Source organism: Leopardus geoffroyi, chromosome A3 (genome assembly GCF_018350155.1).
Source record: "Leopardus geoffroyi isolate Oge1 chromosome A3, O.geoffroyi_Oge1_pat1.0, whole genome shotgun sequence".
Classification (NCBI taxonomy): domain Eukaryota; kingdom Metazoa; phylum Chordata; class Mammalia; order Carnivora; family Felidae; genus Leopardus; species Leopardus geoffroyi.
Genome location: NC_059336.1, coordinates 55,487,024 through 55,507,085, shown reverse-complemented (window position 1 = coordinate 55,507,085; position 20,062 = coordinate 55,487,024). Strand labels below are relative to the sequence as shown.

General features: G+C 47.1%; 1 long non-coding RNA gene across 2 annotated transcripts in view; it reads left to right on the top strand.

The window, feature by feature from the left end:
• LOC123580615 overlaps positions 1–19,827 on the top strand; it is a 50,483-nt gene extending 30,656 nt beyond the window's left edge. Inside the window, exons 3-4 of one of the 2 annotated variants that reach the window (XR_006703387.1) lie at positions 16,656–16,819; positions 19,372–19,827. This is a non-coding gene — a long non-coding RNA (uncharacterized LOC123580615). Of the gene's footprint in view, positions 1–16,655; positions 16,837–19,371 lie in introns of both variants that reach the window. The other variant, XR_006703386.1, reaches the window with a different exon arrangement.
• Positions 19,828–20,062: the final 235 nt, after the last annotated feature.

The window sequence follows — 20,062 nt, the reverse complement described above, 5'->3', positions numbered from 1 at the left end:
GCAGGAGAGCCGACCTCAGCATCAAGCATAAGGGATTCAGGGTGAATGTCGTATTACTAACAACTGGCTGTCCGGTGACCGAAATGGTAGAATAGTCTCTGCTGTCCCACCCAACCACTTTTTTGTGAAGTTCCTGTTGATATTGACTGAAGACACTCAGCCCACTTTCCCTCCAGAGGCTGAGGGTAGGGGTGCGCGGTGAGGCACCTGGAAGAATCCATGTGAGGGCGAAGAGCCTCTGGAAACTTCCATCCAAGAGCTTGAAATGCACACTGGAATTGCTGGGCTCCAGCCCGGATCGGACGGCACAACCAGGGGATTGGTTCCACCATATCTTAGCAGTGAAACCTGAGGGTAAGGCAGAACATCTCATCTTATTTGTGTGCCCTGCAGAGCCTCAAAGCAGCCAGCACTTAATAGGTGCCCGGTAAATGTGGACAGGTGGCTTGAAGTGCCTGGTCCCCCCCTCGTCCCCCAACACCTCCACACACCCCCCCCACACGGAGCCTTCCCGGGTCCCACTATTCGGGGACCCCCAGACCTGCCCCCTAACCACCAAGACAGATGCCCAGGAACATATAGCTCTCCATTCACATGCAAAAGCATTTTATTTTCAGGCTTTAAATGGAGGAACTAAAAACAGTGTTAAAAGGGGAACACTTGAGAAGTACAACCATTTATTCTGAATAACAATTAGGAACAGTTAGGCATTTAAATCGCCTAAAATTTTTCTTTTGTAGGATCACAGCCAAGCAGCACGGCACCCGCTTCTCCTAAGAGTGGAGAGTGGGTCCCGACAATAAGGACGTGCTATCGTTCATTATGTACCAAAAGTGCATCCATTTCAGGTATAATATGCCTTTAGTAACAATGCTGCACTTGAAAAAGACACCGTTCATCTGAAAAGCACACGCTTCAGCCTTTCCACCAGCAGCCTTGCTACGCGTGCAAAATGGGCATCTCTCTACAGGCTCTTAGGGGGCAAGCATGAAACCCTTTTCAAAGGGTTAAGGTTTATTAGGAAGGCTTAACAGATCACTTTCTGTCGTGCAAGGAATCAAGAAGTCGATGTGGGTTTTGAATAGAAACCCAAGCAGGATTCGCACTGTCAGTGCAGAGCCCAACACGGGGCTCGAACCCACGAACCGTGAGATCAGACTCGATGAGATCAGACACTCCTGGATACGAGGGCAGCTCGGATGCCAGGCTGGCAGCGGGGTTTGCCACCTCGCCATGCTTTCTCGTGCTGTGGTTTGGAAGGCTCTCAGAACACAGCAGAGTGTATTCGTTGCTGCTGATCAAGGATTTCTGCCTCTTGGAAGGTATTGGGCAGGGAAAATGAAATGTCTTTTAAGGCATGGTTTGGTCTGGACTCAAGAAAATGCTTATGTAAATCCCACCCCCACGAGAAGGAAGGAAATATGAAAGGAATATCTGTTAAGATTCATCATATGGAGTTCCTTGGTTCCCAGCCTGCTTCTGCCACTCCTTACCCACCCGTCCACCCACGCACTTCCTTCCCCAAACTCAGGACAGTCACACAAACCAATTTGGGGTTTATATTTAACACCTGCAAATCTTGGCTAAGAGACCTCCCTCTTTTCTCCCCCAACACCACCCTCCCTCTCACGGATCCAAACACTTTTGAGTCAGCGCTTCCCAAATTATGCCACTGAAAAGGCGGGGGAGGTGGGGGGGTTGGGTGGGGGTTGGGGAGAGGATAGTTTTTGCATCAACACTGCAAAGGCCTGACATGTTTGTGCTCAGTTGTCCTAGTCGGTAACCTTTAATCAAGTTCTGATAACACCTTGTAAAATAAGCCGAACCTTCTTTTTTTTTTTTTTTCCTAAAGTTTATTTATTTACTTATTTTGAGAGAGACAGAGACAATGGGAGCGGGGGAGGGGCAGAACGAGGGAGAGAGAGAAACCCAAGCAGGATTCGCCCTGTCAGTGCAGAGCCCAACACGGGGCTCGAACCCACGAACCGTGAGATCATGTCCCAAGGCGAAACGAAGAGCCCAACGCTTAACCAGCTGAGCCACCCAGGCGCCCCAAGATGACCCTGCTTCTAGTAAATATGTTCAAATCTTGTTCGGTTTGATACATGTGGAACTTGGCATACGAGGGCCCCCTTTCTTGGCTGTGATAATAAGAGCACCTACTAAGAGCCCGAGAGCCTGCTACTGAATGTTTTCCACCCGTGGTCTCATTGAATCCTCAAATGCACGTGCAAAAAAGAAATAGTATTTGTATGCTTTAAAAATGAGAAAATTGAGAGTCAGAAATCGGGGCGCCTGGGTGGCTCAGTCAGTTAAGCATCTGACTCTTGATTTCAGCTCAGGTCATGATCTCAAGGTTTGTGAGATCGAGCCAGGCGTCAGGTTCCGCACCGACAGCACAGAGCCTGCTTGGGATTCTCTCGCTCTCTCCTTCTCTCTCTGCTCCTCCCCCTCTCATGCGTGTGCACGTGCTCTCTCTCTCTCTCTCTCTCTCTCAAAAATAAATAAATAAACATTAAAAAAAAGAAGGAAATTAAGTGACTGGACCAAGGTCTTATAGCTAGTCATAAGGGTCTGTGCCTCGGAAGCTGAGAACCTTTCCACGCCTCCCCTCTAACGAGATGATCCACACTTCTGAACCCGAGACCCACGTTGAAAGGGGCACAGTTGTAGGTAAAGTGCCCAGCAGGTAACCCGTCTTCCTCACCTTCCTGTCTCTACCGGGGTGTGCAGGAGGGCACATAGCAAGTGCCAGGGAAACGCATGCTAAATTAAATTAGTTTACAACTTTTACAGAAACTACGAAGTCTGTAGTAAGGAAGGAGTTTGAAATGTCTAACTAATGGGTAATTCTAATATATAGCAAATGCACAGTGGACCCAAGAACTGCATGGGGTTTGAACTGCGTGGGTCCACTTACACATCGATTTTTTTTCCAAATAAATACAATACAGAACCATAAATGTATTTTCTCTTCCTTATGATATTCTTTTTTTTTTTAATTTTTTTAAATGTTTATTTATTTTTGAGACAATGCAAGAGACAGAGTGCAAGCAGCAGAGGGGCAGACAGAGGGAGAGGCAGAATCTGAAGCGGGCTCCAGGCTAAGAGCCGTCAGTCCAGAGCCCAGACGCGGGGCTCGAACTCACGAACCGAGAGATGGTGACCTGAGCTGAAGTCGGACGCCCAACCGACTGAGACACTCAGGCGCCCCCCTTATGATTTTCGTAATAATATTTTTTTTCCTCTAGCTAAGCTTACTGTGAGAATGCAGCATAGAATACACATAACATAGAAAATGCATGTTAACCAACCGTTTATACGATCAGTAAGGTTTACAGTCAACAATAGGTATTCGTAGTTAAGTTTTCAGGGAGTCAAAAGTTATATGTAATGTTCAATTGCCCCTAGCCCCCACCCTGTTCAAGGGTCAATGGTATTATTAAATCATGTTTTCTTGGGAGTTTTGATTTTTTTTTTTTTTAATTTTTTTTTTTCAACGTTTATTTATTTTTGGGACAGAGAGAGACAGAGCATGAACGGGGGAGGGGCAGAGAGAGAGGGAGACACAGAATCGGAAACAGGCTCCAGGCTCTGAGCCATCAGCCCAGAGCCCGACGCGGGGCTTGAACTCACGGACCGCGAGATCGTGACCTGGCTGAAGTCGGACGCTTAACCGACTGCGCCACCCAGGCGCCCCGGGAGTTTTGATTTTTAATCACTGACCCATCAGGAGCACAAGGGAAAGTAAGAAATTGGACCTTGGTGGCCTGTCCAGGTGTGACAAGGAGATCTCAGCCCTTCTCTTCCTCACGGTGTCGAGTACCCTCCCCGTTTTGTGAGGTGCCACCCGTGCACATGTTACACCAGTGGCTGACTCTTGGGGGGCCTCGCATCTCAAGATTTATCCTTCCTCCCTTCCCTGTCCTCTCTAGGGCCACACTAACGCGTCAGAGGGGAGGGACTTCACTAGCCCAGCTCCCTGTCTAAGGAACAGCCTGAGTCTCCCAAGAGAGGGGAAAGTGACAGCAAGCACCCCTGTGGAAAAGAAAAAGTGCCACCACCCGAGGACTTCTGAGTCTGTCATATTTGGTGTAAGACGCTTCGATACTTCACTGTTCCTTCACTCTGGCCAGATGGGATCTCGTGACCCCTGATTCCTGACCTTTTCAATTACCCTGGAAAGTTAGGATCCCATCGGTTCCAACCTGCTGGGTGTTGGCCATCGTGCAAGAGGGCAGCCAGCCCATGGGCACACTCAATACCCAGGTGCAAGACTGGAGGCCCACTCCATGCCCTGCTCTGTCACCCAGCCCAGGGAGCCTAACGGAAACCTCCCAGAGCAGGATACAAGTCAATATGGAAGATCTGTGACAGGGTTGGTTCAAGGGAGCATTAAGGACGTAAAGACATGGCCTTTGGATCCAGATCGGCCTATGCTAACTTTGACGCTACTTCAGCTATGGGCGGCGCAGTCTTGGGTGAGTTCCTTCCCCTCTCTGAGCCTTGAGTTTCCCGATGAGTAAAGCTGGAGACGGCAGACTCTCCTCGCTGGGTTTTTGTGATGATTAAGTGAGATCATTCGTGAAGCATTGAGCACTACTTAGCCATCTACTTCTATAGTCAGTAAATGTGGGCTCCATTCCATTGAGGATCTTAGAGCTTTTTGAGTCATTTTGCTTAGCCATTTATATTAGCCCTGAGAAATGCAATTGGATTCAATTTACTGTATTTTATATTATTAATCATGTATTAATTTGCATGGATATTATAGTACACCACACAAGTAATTATACGTTAATATCCGAGCATGTTAAAAATTAGTAAATATTTAATATCGATCCAATGTATATACACCTAATGAATATATATTGGGTGTCTATAATATGCAAAGCACAGAGATCAGTAATGGCCTATTTTTTGCAGCTATGTTAAAAATTAGTAAATATTTAATATTGATCCAATGTATATACACCTAATGAATATATATTGGGTGTCTATTATATGCAAAGCACGGAGATCAGTAATGGCCTACTTTCTGCAGCCCCAGTGACTTAAATATTTTGACAGAATATTCGGGCTTATTTATTCAAAATTACAGTAGCAACAATTGCAAAGCCTGTTCCAAAATGGGGTAGAAGGGGCTCGATGTCAGCTGAATACAGAAGAAAGGTTTAGGAGCAAATTCCCAAAGCGGGAGCCAGTGGCCATGACTTTGGAAAATGAACCTTCAGCTGGTAGGGGAGGAAGGATCATCTTCTCAATCACTGAGCTTCTGTTCATAGTCATTTGGTGAAGCATCAAATATCTATGGAAAACGACACTTTATATAAATCTTTTCTTTCCCCGGAGAGGATTTTAAAGGCATGGTCTCCCCAACGTCAAACATTTCTGTGAAAAATTAAAAATTCAGTCAATCAACCAGCTGTTTCTAAATATACAAAAATATGGTACAAGCCATCTGAATTTTCCACTTTTTTGGTTGGAGAAATACATCATTTCGACACAGCCTAAAGCACATTATGCACATAGCTCACCAAAGAACACAGCATTCCCGAGGTGCAAAGAGAGATGTCGGCAGCAACATTTCTCCATCCGGCAGCTGAAGCAGATGCCTGTGCTCTGGTCAAACCCGCCTGGGCTCGGCGAGGCCGAGATGGGGACCTGGGCCTGACGCCCCCCTGTGCCCGGCGCCTTCTGTACGTTTCCGGGCAAGTGGACTCTTCACCTATCAACTGGCAAGATTGGGAGGAGCGAGTCATGAGTTCTAACGCTCTTGCTCTGTGATTTTGTCACCAGGCCCTATGTGAAGATGGCCCCTCTGAGAGGGCAAGAACTTAGAAATGCCTGTTCACCTCCCCGTATGACCAGGAGAGCCGACAGCACTGAGCCAGATGGTTCCCTCCAGCTTGTTGGTTTCGCCAGTGCCAGGATTAGCGAGGGGCTGCAGCTTTTGAGTTTTTCAAGTCGTTTTAGCGTTCAGTACTCTCAGTCGTGAAGATCTTGACTGAGGAAATGGAAGATGGCAGTGAAGGCTGAGGAGGACATGTCTTTGAGAAGTCTACTGGCAAGTGTAATCTTCACCCTGTGGTAGATCCAGGACTTGGTCATCGACGTTAGAGCGACGTCGTCACATGTAAATGGTACATTTGTTCATAGGAAACTCCAAATGTGTAAGTGGCTACACGCCTCGCACAGGTGCGAGCTTGCAGCTTGAATTTTAGGGCCCTCTGAGTCCCCAACAGTGTGCTCAGGAGTCTGATACTTGGTGACACGTGCCTACGGTCACACTCGCTATCTGAAACTGAAAGAAACACAGGTTGGCAGAGAAGAGTTAGAAGTATTCCTTAAAATGCTTGTGATCCCCAGTGATGGGTCCATGGTTAGCGGGGTGGCTCGTTCTTGTAGCGCTCTTGGGTCTGGATTTCACCCTGAAATGGCCTGGGCCGATACCTCAAGAGAGTGCTTCTCAGACCAGCTCTTTGGGCTGTGCAGAAAACAGAGCAGGCCCAGAACAGAGCTGGTGGGGTATGACCGCATGGGGAAATCAACTAGTCCCTGGGTAAGCTGCACAGGGCCATGGTTGGCCTTCCACTTAAGGAAGAGAAAATGCCTTGAACCAGAATTATCCAAACGGACTTGTCTACACAGCTTTCGATAATGATAATTGCACTGACTTCACTAAGTTACAGGAAGATTGAACAATGTGCATGGAAAGGAATTTATGCACCAAGTAGGTAAACTAAAAATGCTTAAATAATATTGGCTCTTATGGCATAGTTATATATATAATAATATAATATGTTATATGAAATTACATGGGTATAGGTATTAGCATATAAATCATGCTAAATGTTTGCTGTGGACGATGATGTGTTATCTGGTGGGCTCCAGAATCTGACTATCGACCTGGGATTCTGGATCTGCCAATTTTAACTCCATGGCCTTGGGCCCATTCATCAGCTTTTCTATGCTTCATTATCCTTGTGTGTACGATGGAATTTGGGGAAAATCTCTGAGGTTTTAATGGGATCAGATGTATACAGCACACCAGCAGTACCTGGTACACAGGGAGCACTCAATAAATGTCGGACATTGTCATTCAATGAATAATTCTACACAGACACCCTTCTCTGCATTTACCATACTGTCACATTATTTTAATCAAGGATTTACCTTTTTTTTTTTTTTTTTTTTATAATTTGATTTTTTTTTCAACGTTTATTTATTTTTGGGACAGAGAGACAGAGCATGAATGGGGGAGGGGCAGAGAGAGAGGGAGACACAGAATCAGAAACAGGCTCCAGGCTCTGAGCCATCAGCCCAGAGCCTGACACGGGGCTCAAACTCACGGACTGCGAGATCGTGACCTGGCTGAAGTCGGACGCTTAACCGACTGCGCCACCCAGGCGCCCCAAGGATTTACCTTTTAAAAGAGATCTCTCATCCTGCTACGAAAGGATTAATTGACTTTTCCCCCTGTCTCTCTTGTGAGATCCATGGAACAAGAATTTCCACTTACAGGTGAAAAAAAATCCAAGATGGTGAGTTCCACAGAGTTGACTGGTTACACAGTCGTGTAATCGTGGGGCGGATCCTGCTGCCTCCCCCTGCACTCTGCGTTGGCCACCCGCTGGATCTGCATCCATCTGGGGCAAGGAAAGGGTGTTAGTCCTCCTCAGTTCTTTGGTCACTTCTTGACTCAGGTGCCCCAAGAAGCTGGCTGGGTTGCTGGGCAGAATTAACATATATAGACAATGAAAGCCCTTTTAATGACAGCATCTGGCCATTTCGTAAGACACACAGACTGTCTAAAATATCTACAGAGATATGGTTTCAAACGTCCTGCCACAGTAGAGGAGCAGAGGGGGGCAGGCCTTATCTTGTGTTGTCCTAGAGACTCTGCCTCAGCTATACTCACCAGATGTGTGCAGAAACAACGGTGTGGGGGCCCCCACAAACCCCCAGGGCCGCTCGTCTGTTTCTGAGCCTCAGGTTTTCTTTTTTCTGTGCTTGTGCTCATCTTTACTCCTAAAAATGCTATTTCTTTTTTTTTGTTAACATTATTTTCTTGAGCGACTTTAACTAGACTTTATCTAGAGTGTTAGCAAAAAATTCCAATAAAGTAGACTACCGTTGTTTCATGGCGTGTGTGTATGTGTGTGTGTGTGTGTGTGTATGTTGCCTTCTCCCTGGCCCCACCCTTCAGGCATCTTCCTTACTTCACGCAGCCGCACCTCCGCACGGAGCTACTCTCAGAGCCTTGGTTTTGTTTATTTCTCTACGGGGTCTGACAATTTCAAAGCCAATCAGACTCGATGGAAATTCAAGGCTGTTTTTCTGTTTTGTTTAGTTTGGTTTTATTTTATTTCTTCGCTACCAATTGGCCATGAATTTTTGGGTAAACAACACAATACGTACAACCGGGTCACTGAATCTCTTCACTTGGTTTAGCTCCTTTGGATGCTGTAATTTATAGGATTTGACTCTCTACCTTATGGTTGTTTATTTTCCTTAATAGCCTTTTATGAGGGGCCTTATCAGAAGCCTTCTGCAAAGTACAGTAAATTATGTCCACAGGGTCAACTTTGTCTTCAGTTTTATTAATCTGGAAATTATAACTGTAATATTTCCTGCAAATGTCTGATACTACGGAAGCCACGAAGGCGGTAATTAACGTGCAATTTGAAGAATTTCTTCCCATATATCCAAACACGGGGAAAAGCAGCAGAGCCACGGGAGACAAACAAACTCAAATGAGAAATTCTGCCACTCTGCTCCTGCCATGCATTCTTCATGTCAATTCCCACTTCCTTTTAACCTCAGAGGCAAAGGTTGGGTCCCATTGGATAAACACATTGGGGAGAAAGCCTATCCATTTGAGGGGTTTTGAGCATTTTCATGGCCACATAGGGTTTACCGGGTCAGCCACGGCAAAAGCAGGGCAGTGAAGCTTCTGACCTAGGACACAGGGCTGAAGGCCAGGTAATCTTGGGGAATACGGATGTGTCTTTAGGAAGCTTCCAGAACAGTGTCCAAGGGGCCAGCCCTGACCTACAGGCGGGCAGCTGAGTGTCTCCTGGCAGATTATCCGGGACGCTGGCCGTCAGCATAGGGAGACTTGGTAGATGAACAGTCAGCATTAGGAAGACTAGACAATGGGGAACAGGACCCCCAAAGCAGAGGCAAGAGTCTAGTCTAAGAGCAAGGCGAGAACAAGTAATAAGGTGCCCCACAGGGAAGCAAGCAGGACATCAGTGGCCTAAGGACTCAGGATTTTCTGGTGTATGTCACTCGGCCCTCCCCAGTCCTCATGCCAGTTAGACCTGACGGTGGCTAGGTGGGGAGTCCCTGAATTCATTCTGCTTCCTCAGCCCTGTGTCCTGTGTGAATGCTGGTCTCCATCTTGCACAACTACCACACTTCCCACCCTTGTTCTTCCCAGCCTGGGGATTGCCCCGGCAGCAGGGTGCAGTCCAAAGGATGTGGGCCCGAGGCCAGATGGGATCAGATTCCAGCTGGACTGAAGAGCCCCATATGATCCTATGTCAAAGACCCCTGGACCCCAACAGCTTTGATAATGACATGGGAAAACACCAGAGGCTCTCAAAGTTCAGCCGATTGCAAAACACCTTCATTATCCCTGCCCCCCCCCCAACCTTTGTATTAACTGTAGTTTACTTAATTTTTTGATTACCTTATAAGCTCATCCATCAGTGACACAAGAAGCACATGTTGGGAGGCACTGAAATCATGTCAGTGGCACAGAAGATTCTAGCTTACAGTCAAGACTGGGTAAATGTCCATTTCTTCCCCTGTCTCCCCTGCTCGCTCTCCTCTCGGTGCTCTGGTCTGTCTTCCTTTCCCCTTCTCCACCTCACCTCCTCCGTGAACCTGGGTGGAGCCTGTACACCCATCCGTGGCCAGAAGCTCCTGGAAGGAGGCCTGTTTCGACTAAGAGGGACCTGGGTAGAACAATGATGGTCCCGCCCCAAACTACAGGCGTCACCTCGGCCCACGGAATCTGGGTGCCCAGATTTGCCAGGGTGCAGGCATGCAACGGACCTACGAGCGTCAGGTCTCCTGGAGCCCGCCCTTCTTTTAGGGCCAGACCTACATCTGTATTGGATTTTTGACTCCCTGCCCTAAATATTTCCTCCTTTCTCCTTACAGGCGTGCCATTCAAATCCCAGCATCCCTGTGTCAGAAACTCCAGATGATCCCGAAATGGAGGTGGAAGTAAGGGCTTGACTACCAGAGTAGCAGTGGGACAACAAGGCTGCCAGAGCACTTAGGGGCTGACGGGACTTGAGTGTAAGGCTGAGGAAAGGAAGCTTAGGATTTTTCACTTTTGCAGAGACACACATGAGAGAGGGGTGCAGAAGGAGCACTTCAAGCCCCCCATTGCTCCCCCATCCCTGCTTTCCCATCTGGAAGAGGGAGAAGGGGGGAGCCAAGGGGACAAGCCACCACACAGCCACCAAACTCACCCCCCAGTGCCATGGGTCAGCCCGCAAACCCACTTGGCGAACAGCGCAAAGGCGCTTGAAAGGCAGGAACGAACTCAGAGCTGGGATGGCCCTGCCCTGGTGATGAGGGAGGTCACGAAATCGCTCTGGGGCCTCAGGCAAAGCGATCACTGGGGCTCGAGGGGAAGAGTGGGTCAGTCAGTGACGTCTCAGAAGTGGACCTTTTTGTCTGCCTACCACCAAAACGCTTAGATAAAAAGTGAAGCGTCGCCTCAAACTAGATGTTCTGTATGCCTCTCAACCGAACGCGTGGACATTCGGAAACACTAGATGTGTACTGACATTTCCGTATCCCTTTGCACAGCAAAAACATGGAAGCCAACAATGGCTTCCCCCTGGAGGCCTTAGGAAGGTCGCAGAGATAAGCTCAGCCAGGTTTAAAACTCCAACTCATGTGGCTACTGAAATATCTCAGGAAAAAAATATGTTTTCCTCAGTGTTGTGGTCTGAGTGTTTCTGTCCCCTCCCCTGCCCCCAGAATCCTATAATGAAATCTAATCCCCAATGAGGTGGTATTTGGAGGTGGGGGCGCTTTGGGACATAATTAATTAGGTCATGAGGATGAGGCCTTCGTGGATGGGATTAGCGCCCTTCCAGGAAGAGGACGGAGAGCTGCGTCACTCTCTTTCCACCACATGGGAGAGCAGGAAGTTGGCCACCTACACCCGGGAAGAGGGTCCTCACCAGGACCCGATCATGCAAGCACTCTGACGGCAGACTTCCAGCGTCCTGTTGACAAAGAAATTTCTGCTGTTTATAAGCCCCTCAGTCTACGGTACTTCATTAGCGCAGCCCAGACTGACTGAGACACTAAGCGAAGATAAAGCTATATGTTCATCTTTTACTGGAGGTATTGTTGCTCAGGTTAGAGAGCCCCAAGTATGATTACAAAATAGAGTAAAACAAGAAATCTTCAGACCATTGTGATGGATTAGGCCGTCCATTTAAAGGCAACGACCGTTGGGGCGCCTGGGTGGCGCAGTCGGTTGAGCGTCCGACTTCAGCCAGGTCACGATCTCGCGGTTCGGGAGTTCGAGCCCCGCGTCGGGCTCTGGGCTGACGGCTCGGAGCCTGGAGCCTGCTTCCGATTCTGTGTCTCCCTCTCTCTCTGCCCCTCCCCCGTTCATGCTCTGTCTCTCTCTCTGTCCCCAAAATAAATAAACGTTGAAAAAAAAAAAAAAACTTTAAAGGCAACGACTGTTGAGTAAAATGTCAATACCTAGTTGAAATTTTAGTATCAAAAATGTGAAATATTCGGTACTAGGATTTCTACTACATAGAAGAGGTCTAATACGGATTGTCTGCATGTGTGAAGTAAAGCGTACCAGAGTGATTCTTTGGTAGCTCTGACGAATAACATACACAGAGGAAAAAAAAATTTTTTAATAAGAAACTTTGCGTGTTTTCAACTTTTGAATCTTTTCCTTAGGTGTGAGATGTAGCATGAGACCGTGGCCCACACTTTGTGTACCTTCCTCTGCCTGAGCTAAAATGCTCGCTAAAAGGTACGCATTTTGAAGGCTCGTAACCACAGGATACGGAGAGACTGTATTCCAGTAGGCCACGTGGGGGAAATCAACATTTTTTTTTTCCTGTTAAATTTTTCATGGAATTCCTGCTTATAGTATGACAGGTATCTGACAGCAGAAACAGAAGATAAAATAGATACAGAAAGTTATTCGATTAGTGATCGGAAGGCAAGAGGCGAGAGCGTAGCGAGCGACTCCTGCAAATTCTCCTTGCGGAACAAATGGAAGTCAGACGAAATCGGTGGGTTTGGACCAAGTTAAGAAATCTGAGTTCTAATTTGAGAAGCATAGTGAGCATATGATGCCGATGAGACACCAAAAGGACAAACCCCTCCCTGATGGAGGAAAATTGGCGAAAGCCACACAATCGGCGGATCGGAGGGGTTGAAGTGCGTGCCCGGGAGTGTGTACGTTTACACACCCGAGAGGAGGCTTCGCAGCGGAGCACAGCAGCATGAAGTCAGAGTGGGGCTTGGGGAGAGGCCCAGATTCTTCCTTTTCCCCTTTCCACTAAAAGGAGAAACTGGAAAGAGATCCACTTCCCCGCTCTGTGCCTGGGGATACGGTATTTCTGGCACAATGGCGAGAACCAGATCCGTAAGCACGAAACACAGGTCTCACTATAGAATTGATCTATATGCGGTGTGTGATAGTCTATTACGGGTTTGTGTGGGGCTGGATCGGGTTAAATACCCCGAATCCACGTCGTCCTTCGGCATATGAAAATACTGGCTTGGAAGAGATTTCTCGGTAATGAATATAATGCAGAATAATGAACGGTGGCCAAAAAGAGAAAAGATGTAAAGCCAATCAAAGCAAGGGCAGATGTTTAAAACGTCTTTTGCTATTCGGGATTGTGATCCAACAAAAGCAATTATGTTTCTGCTTTTCTCAACTTCCAAACAGGAGAGAGGCACTCTGAGGTTTTCCCGTTCTCTGGCCCCATCTCTGCTTTGGATACTGAACGGGCAGTGGGGGGGCGGGGATCAGGACGTCACGCGTAGCCAACGGCCGCCGATGACAAGCAAGGCTCAGAATTTGGGACAGACAGTGAGGGGAAGGCGCTCCAGACCGCGGAGGAGAAATACATATATTCAAAGATCGCAGATAGGCACATATCGAGAAGCCCAATTAAGCTCTGCTTTCCATCAGATGAAAGAATGATGCAAACAAAATCATCGCTCCACACACAAGTGGGAATGGTGTCAGGTGGTCTGCCTGCAAGGTCAGGAAGAGGGATGGCCTAGGCCTCTGTCACCAGGGAATAGGGCCACAAGATGCACTTTTCGGTGTCTAAGGCACCTGGCTCAGTGACTCCCCCCCCCCCCGCCCCCCCATGATCTTCACCAGTGGAAGGGCTGGGGTGAAATAACAGTGCCGTGGTTTGAGCGTATCTCAGAACGGGGCCATAAAATATGTATACGGCATAGGTGCGGTTACACATTAGCAACTGACAACCGCACCGCCGATAAAGGGGTCCTTACTCCGTGCGCAACGTGATAGAAAAACACGCGTTGGGTGAAGAAGAGAGAAGAACCACGCACGGGAGACCCGTTTTATTTTACTCCTTATATGTACAAACATGAATAATTTGACGTGATGTTTAGACAGTTTCTCCCTAACTTAAGTCTTTTAATTAAAATGAAAGGAAGGAAATACGCTTTAAATATGAATACGAGAAGGTGTGAGTTGGCAGCCCCAGCCGGCACCCTCCTCTCTCTCTGTTGTTGGAGAGCACAATCAGATCTCGTCTGCCCGCGCTGCCTTTTCATAATGTTTACGGTTGTTTGAGGTAACGCGTAAACCATGCCGAGTGTGATATCCCCCTTATTACGTGTCAGGGGCACGTATTAAACTGGAGCCGGTCCCTTAGTCTGCTATTTGCTTTTGTGGCAAATCGCTCAATGTATTTTCCGCGACTCACCAGGCAATATCGCGGGGGGCTGCCTGCGGCCCGGAAGGTAAATGCTAACTTTTCAGCCGGTGCCCAACAGCACGCCCTGGGCTCAGTACGCGCTGAACGAGAGCAGTATATTCTGGGCCGAAAAACGGGCTCGGACGTTGGTCCTAATAAATTACGTGATTATTAAAATGCTGCTCAGCTCCAGCCCATATTATTTTATTTTGCCTTTTGCCGGCTCCCCGGCTGCCTGCTCTCTCTCTCGCGCGCGCGCTTCTGTTTTCTGTGTGCTTTACTTATAAAATGCTAAACAAGTTTTGATATTTACCTGTTTATGATTAAATTGCAAAATGATCTGCTTAGTTCTGTTCTAAATTAAGGTCTGCATTAAATGTCATAGCATTTATCTTTCATAAAACGAGACAGCAAGGACACTAATTTCCGAGGTATTCAATCACTGCCCTGTGCCACTTGAGAGACAGTCCAGGAGCGAGCCTGCCCACAGTTCACAGCTCACTGACAGCCCTGAGATGGAATCATAAAAGTCAATTCATCATTAAAAGCTGTTACAAGCACATATCGAACCAGTCTGGCACAAAATGTTAATCAGTCCAATATCAATATAATAAATTCCTGCAAATTGGAGCGATCGATACGTTTAGGGCCTAATGAATCAATTTGAGGGCACTGGGCCGCTCCTTGGGGTCCCCATGACATGGCAGCCAGGCGAGTCCTCTATCTCCAGGCGCCACGCCAGCAGAGGTCACCTATCCTAACAGGCTGTTCACTTCAGCTGCAGTTACCACGGTGACAGCATGTCACTGTTGCCCTAGTGTCCTTCTAGGTAAGGTGGAAACCAATGCATCACTGCCCTTGATGGATTTGTCAATAATACTTAGCAGGGGAGGGGGCCCGCTCACATAACCCTCGCAGGTCTGCAGTCCCTGAGCAGTTTGGTGTGATTTAATTGTCTGAAGACGCGTGTGCTGCTGCATATATGCAGGGACTAAGCAGTGGTCGCAGGGAAGGGGGAGTCGGCGGTCCGGCCGGCTCCGTTCGGGAAAACAGCACAGGGGATAACAGGTAGCCGGAGCCGTGGCCGGGTTGGTGTTACATTAACCAAGTCGCTGTGTAAGTAAGAAATAACCTGGAGCCTCTCAGATTAAGAATTTATTAGCTACAAAATTTTAATACATTACTCATGAGTGGAAATGGAGTTGCGTATTAATCCCCCCAAGGCTCACACTCCACGGCAACATTTCTAGACACCTGCTTACAGACTGTAGATGTTCGCCAAGAAAAGTCCGTCAGGGTAAATTTGGGGCAGCCGGAATGATTGGTGGGGGTCTCTCTCTCTCTCTCTCTCTCCCTCTCTCTCTGCCTCCCCCTCCCCTGCCACTCTCTCCTCAGCACCAATTATCTGCAACCTCCTCCCCTCTACCCAAACAGAACTGTGACTCCGAAGGCTTGAAGCAGACAGGACGCACAGAAATGGGATTTTCAACCAGTCTGTTCATCATCTGTTTTTAAAAACCAGAGAGTTTTTCATGTTTCAAAGCATTTTATCTTTCGCCATGCCTATTAAAACTGACCAGTGAATGGAGCCAAGAGCAGTTTCGGGATTGCAGAGTGAAATGAATCCTCTTTAGAAATAAAAGAAATCTCGGCTACCGAGACTCTGGGGAATCACCGTGTTCCAGAACCTTCACTGTCATTTAACATAAAACATAAAGGTTACCACTGAATAGAATAATATCCTGGCTGATTATTTTAATAGTCTCAAAGTACAACTTTTTCCCCTGGATTGCTGTTACGTAAGGCAGGGGCTATGTCTGCTTCTCAGGTGTTGCTACGGTTTCCCCCTGCATCAGTAGGGTAGTTGCCTCCTGTTCAGTCCCCGGCAGTCACCGTGAGCATCTTCCTTGCAGTCACGTATTCCCTTTTAGAAACGTGGAAGCTACGCCCGCCTGGAGAAACGTTCGTTTCTACCAGCTAGTTATTTTAAAAGATTTGTTTTCTGACCTGGATAAAAAGGACAGGGGAAAAAAATCAGTTTTTATCATGGTGGCCTGAATTAGAGGAAACATCAAAATAAATTGCAAATTCTAAGCCAAAGAAATACCTATTCAACGCACTGAGACAGGGTGATGTTAAGGGTGTGCAGACAAAGGTAACCCAGCGTCTCCACTTAATTGCCCTGGCATCGCGCTCGGTTCCTCCAGCTACAGTCTGAGAGCTAAAAATCTCTCATTGTTATTAATTGTATTCCTTTTAGAATGTAATGTCATATCGCTGCGGGCTGAGCTAATGAAACATACCCGTATTACCAAAATAGGCATATTTCTTTTTGTTCGACGCATTCTATCAAAACTGTCTACTAAAGACCTTGTGTTAAAGATCCTTTCAGAGAGTATGATAAAGAGTATCTCAACTACCTCAACATTTCTATTACACGATTACTAAAATGCCCAGGAGGACCAAACAATATAGTGTGAATTCAGTTATCCTATAAGACTTTGGAAATATCGCTAATTCCTGCCTCTGATTTATGTTAATATTAATGCTAGATTACATGCTATGGCTTCTGAACAGGCACTGCATACCAATTCTCACAAAGGCAGGGCGCTCCCATGCACCAGAGCTATATGCCTCTATTATAATGAGAATCTGAATTATTTATCTCTATTTATCCTACAGGAGTTCGCTCGACCCCACTCCCATTTTCTCTTCCTACGGAACATCAATGCGTGTAAACATGACTTCATAGCGGCTGCACTCTTCATACGTCCTGTCCTTTTTCAGCCACAAGGCACAGCGCGATAGGCAGGCGACGAAAATGTTACACCGCTAAGAGAATTCATGTAAGCATTTATTTGAGGTAAGCCCTCCTAATTAAGTCAACTTTAACACAGACACACAAATGGCAGCATGCATGCCTATGTGTCTGGCGTCTCGACTACGTCTGGTGAGCCCAAAGGAAGTCAGGCAGCAGCGGGCCAAGGAGACAGCTAATAAATTCAGTCTCTCCCTTCTGTAACCTCTCTGTTAGAGAAACAGTTGCCTGTGGGGGACTCTGCGGGTTCTTTGGCTTGCACCCGCATCAGCCTCCAGAGATGATTTGGTGACTCTGATTTTGCTTTGAGGCTCAACTCGGCCTGGTGAATGGCGGGACCAGTGTTTCGGGCTCCCCCTTGCTCAAGGACTCTGTAGAAAGGCTGAGGAGGCTTCCTTGAAACCTTTTGGAAGGCTTGGCCCCGTAGCTATGGAAGGCGCATGAGTCAGGGTTCTCCAGAGAAACAGACCCAGTAGAAGGTACGTATGTATCAGAAGGAACGGACTCGTGCAATATGGAGGCCGAGAAGTCCCACGGTCTGCCGTCTACAAGCTGGAGACCCAGGAAGGCCAATGACGTAGCTCCAGGCTGAGTCTGAAGGCCTGACAACTAGGGAAGCCAACAGTGTGAGTCCCAGTCGGAGGGCCGGAGAAGACCGATGTCCCGGACGGAGAGAGAGCTCGAATCCTCCCTGCACCTTTTCGGTCTCTTCATGCTCTCAGTGGATTGGATGATGCCCACCCACACTGGAGAAGGCCATCTGCTTTCCCCAGTTCACTAATTCAAATGCCAATCACATCCAGAAACAACCCCGCAGACACATCCAGAAATGATGTCTTACGAGCTATCTGGTCATCCCTTAGCCCAGTCAAATTGACACATAAAATTAACCAGCACAAATGACCTCAGCATTCTGGGCTGGGGAAGATTCCAGAGGGCCTGCTATGTGACATAAAACATGGTGGGAAACTGTGGCAAAGCATTTGCAGAGCTTTTCAAAACTGGTATTTCCATCAGAAGAAGAGTGAGTCGCCAGCACTTGGAATTCTCAGTGTTTTCCGTGGCACATAAAAAGAACACCCTGTTGGAGGGTCAGTTACTCAAGGCTGATAATAGTAGGTTGCACAATTATCCAAACCTATTAGCGTATAATCTGTCAGATGCCACTGACAGGCCCAATGTAAGGTGCATACACAATGAAATAGATAAACAGAAAATTCTGAAACAGAAGACTGTATTTCCATATAAAAACAGACCAAAAAAATCAGATGGTAGGGGTGCTTGGATGGCTCAGTCAGTTAGGTGTCCAACTCTTCATTTTGGCTCAGGTCATGGTCCCAGGGTTGTGGGATCGAGCTCCACACCCAGTGTGGAGCTCAAGATTCTCTCTCCCTTTCTCTCTCTCTCCCTCTGCTCCTCTCCCCTGCTTGTGCACTCTCTGTCTCTCAAATTAAGAAAAAAAATTTTAATAAAAAAAATCAAATGGTAAAGTATTAATGAGCATATAGGCAAATGGCAACCCGGTAGACTTAATCCAGTTAATAGCCAACAATTTGTGGAAAGTGAGTCTAAAACAAGAATACTGAAATGTTAGGATAGTGGGACTGGGGCTGAGAATCATGTGGGATGCAATAATGTAATATTATTTTACATGATTCCTTATCCAACTCATGGTACAATATATAACATAATACACACACTTCCTTAGTATATCCTGTACAAGTGCAAACTCAGATGTGTATTCAGATTGGCTATTGGTTGCTGACTGTTAGGCATTTCCGGTTCCCAAAGAGGAGAGGCTGGAGTTCTCAAGGCCATGGTACCCGTGGTTTCAGGGAGACACATGGAGGGATCCGGAAGCCAAGCCAATGGGCAACGGCAGGAAGTGAACTTTGGGGAGGAGAGAGAGAGAGTCTGGATCTCTGTGTCCACCGAGGTCCTCAAGCTCAGTCTGTCCAGTTGGGTGCATGAAACAGGTGCTAACTAACTGGGAGATTCCAGGAATGGAGCCATGATTCCAGAAATCCCAGCCAGCCCAAGCCCTCAAATCAACCCCACGGATTTTTAAGCGATACAGACAACCACCATCACGGCAACAAGGCCCAGCTGGGACCAAGATGGATTTGGAATGAGCAGCTGAACACCTGGAACTCTTAGCTGGCTAGCAGCTCACGTCCATCCTGGTCTATTAAGCCCCCAATAACACGACCTTTCATTTTACACAATTGAATTTTTGGATTCCATTCTTGGCACTATGGCAGGCTTTTCCCGTACATTATCTTTCTTTGAAAATCTCTTCCTACTAAAAAAAAGGAAACACATGCGTGCAGCTTGTAAAATAGACCATACAAGTGTGTATAAAGTGAAACTCCTCATTCTTCCCACCCTCCAGAGTTAACCGCGGTGACTGCTGGACGCACGTTATTTCAGATTTTTTATTTGTGCAGGTAAGTTTTGTTTCCACAAAGCTCAGTATGCCCTGGTATGAGACATTAATGGGTGTAGCGGTTTCCCAGGTCTTCTGTAACAAATTGCTATAAACCAGGCACCTTAAAACAGCAGAAATGTATTCTCTTGCAGGGCTGGAGACCAGAAGTTCGCAATCAAGGTGTCAGCAGGGCCACACGTCCCCTGAGGTTCTAGAGGAGAGATGGTTGCATGTCTCTCTCCTAGCTTCTGGAGGCTCCCAGAAATTATTGGCATTCCTTAGTTCGTTGTTTCTTCACCCCATTCCTGCCTCTGCTTTTGCACGGCTGTCTTTCTCTTGTGGATGTTTGGGACTACAGTTTCCTCCTCTTGAAAGGACACCACCAGTCACCGAACTAGTGTCTACCCTCATCCAGGAGGACCTCGTGTTCACTTGATGACATCTGCGAAGACCCTCTCTCCAAATACGGTCACATTCACAGGTTCCTGGGGTTAGGGCTTGGATGTATTTTTGGTGGAACACAATTCAACCCCACAGCAATGTGGAAATATTTGGCCAGAGATATCCTTTGGAAGTCGTGAAAAAGTAAGTGCTATTTAAACCCACCGAACTAAATGAGCTCCATTGTGTTTTAAACTTTAACTTTGTCTTCTTGTTTCTTTTTTTTCTAATTTTTTAAATTTATTTTTAAAAAAATTTTTAATGTTTTTTTAAAATTTATTCTTGAGAGAGAGAGAGAGAGAGAGAGAGAGAGCATGAGCGAGGAAGGAGCAGAGCAAGAGAGGGACACAGAATCCGAAGCAGGCTCCAGGCTCTGAGCTGTCAGCACAGAGCCCGACACGG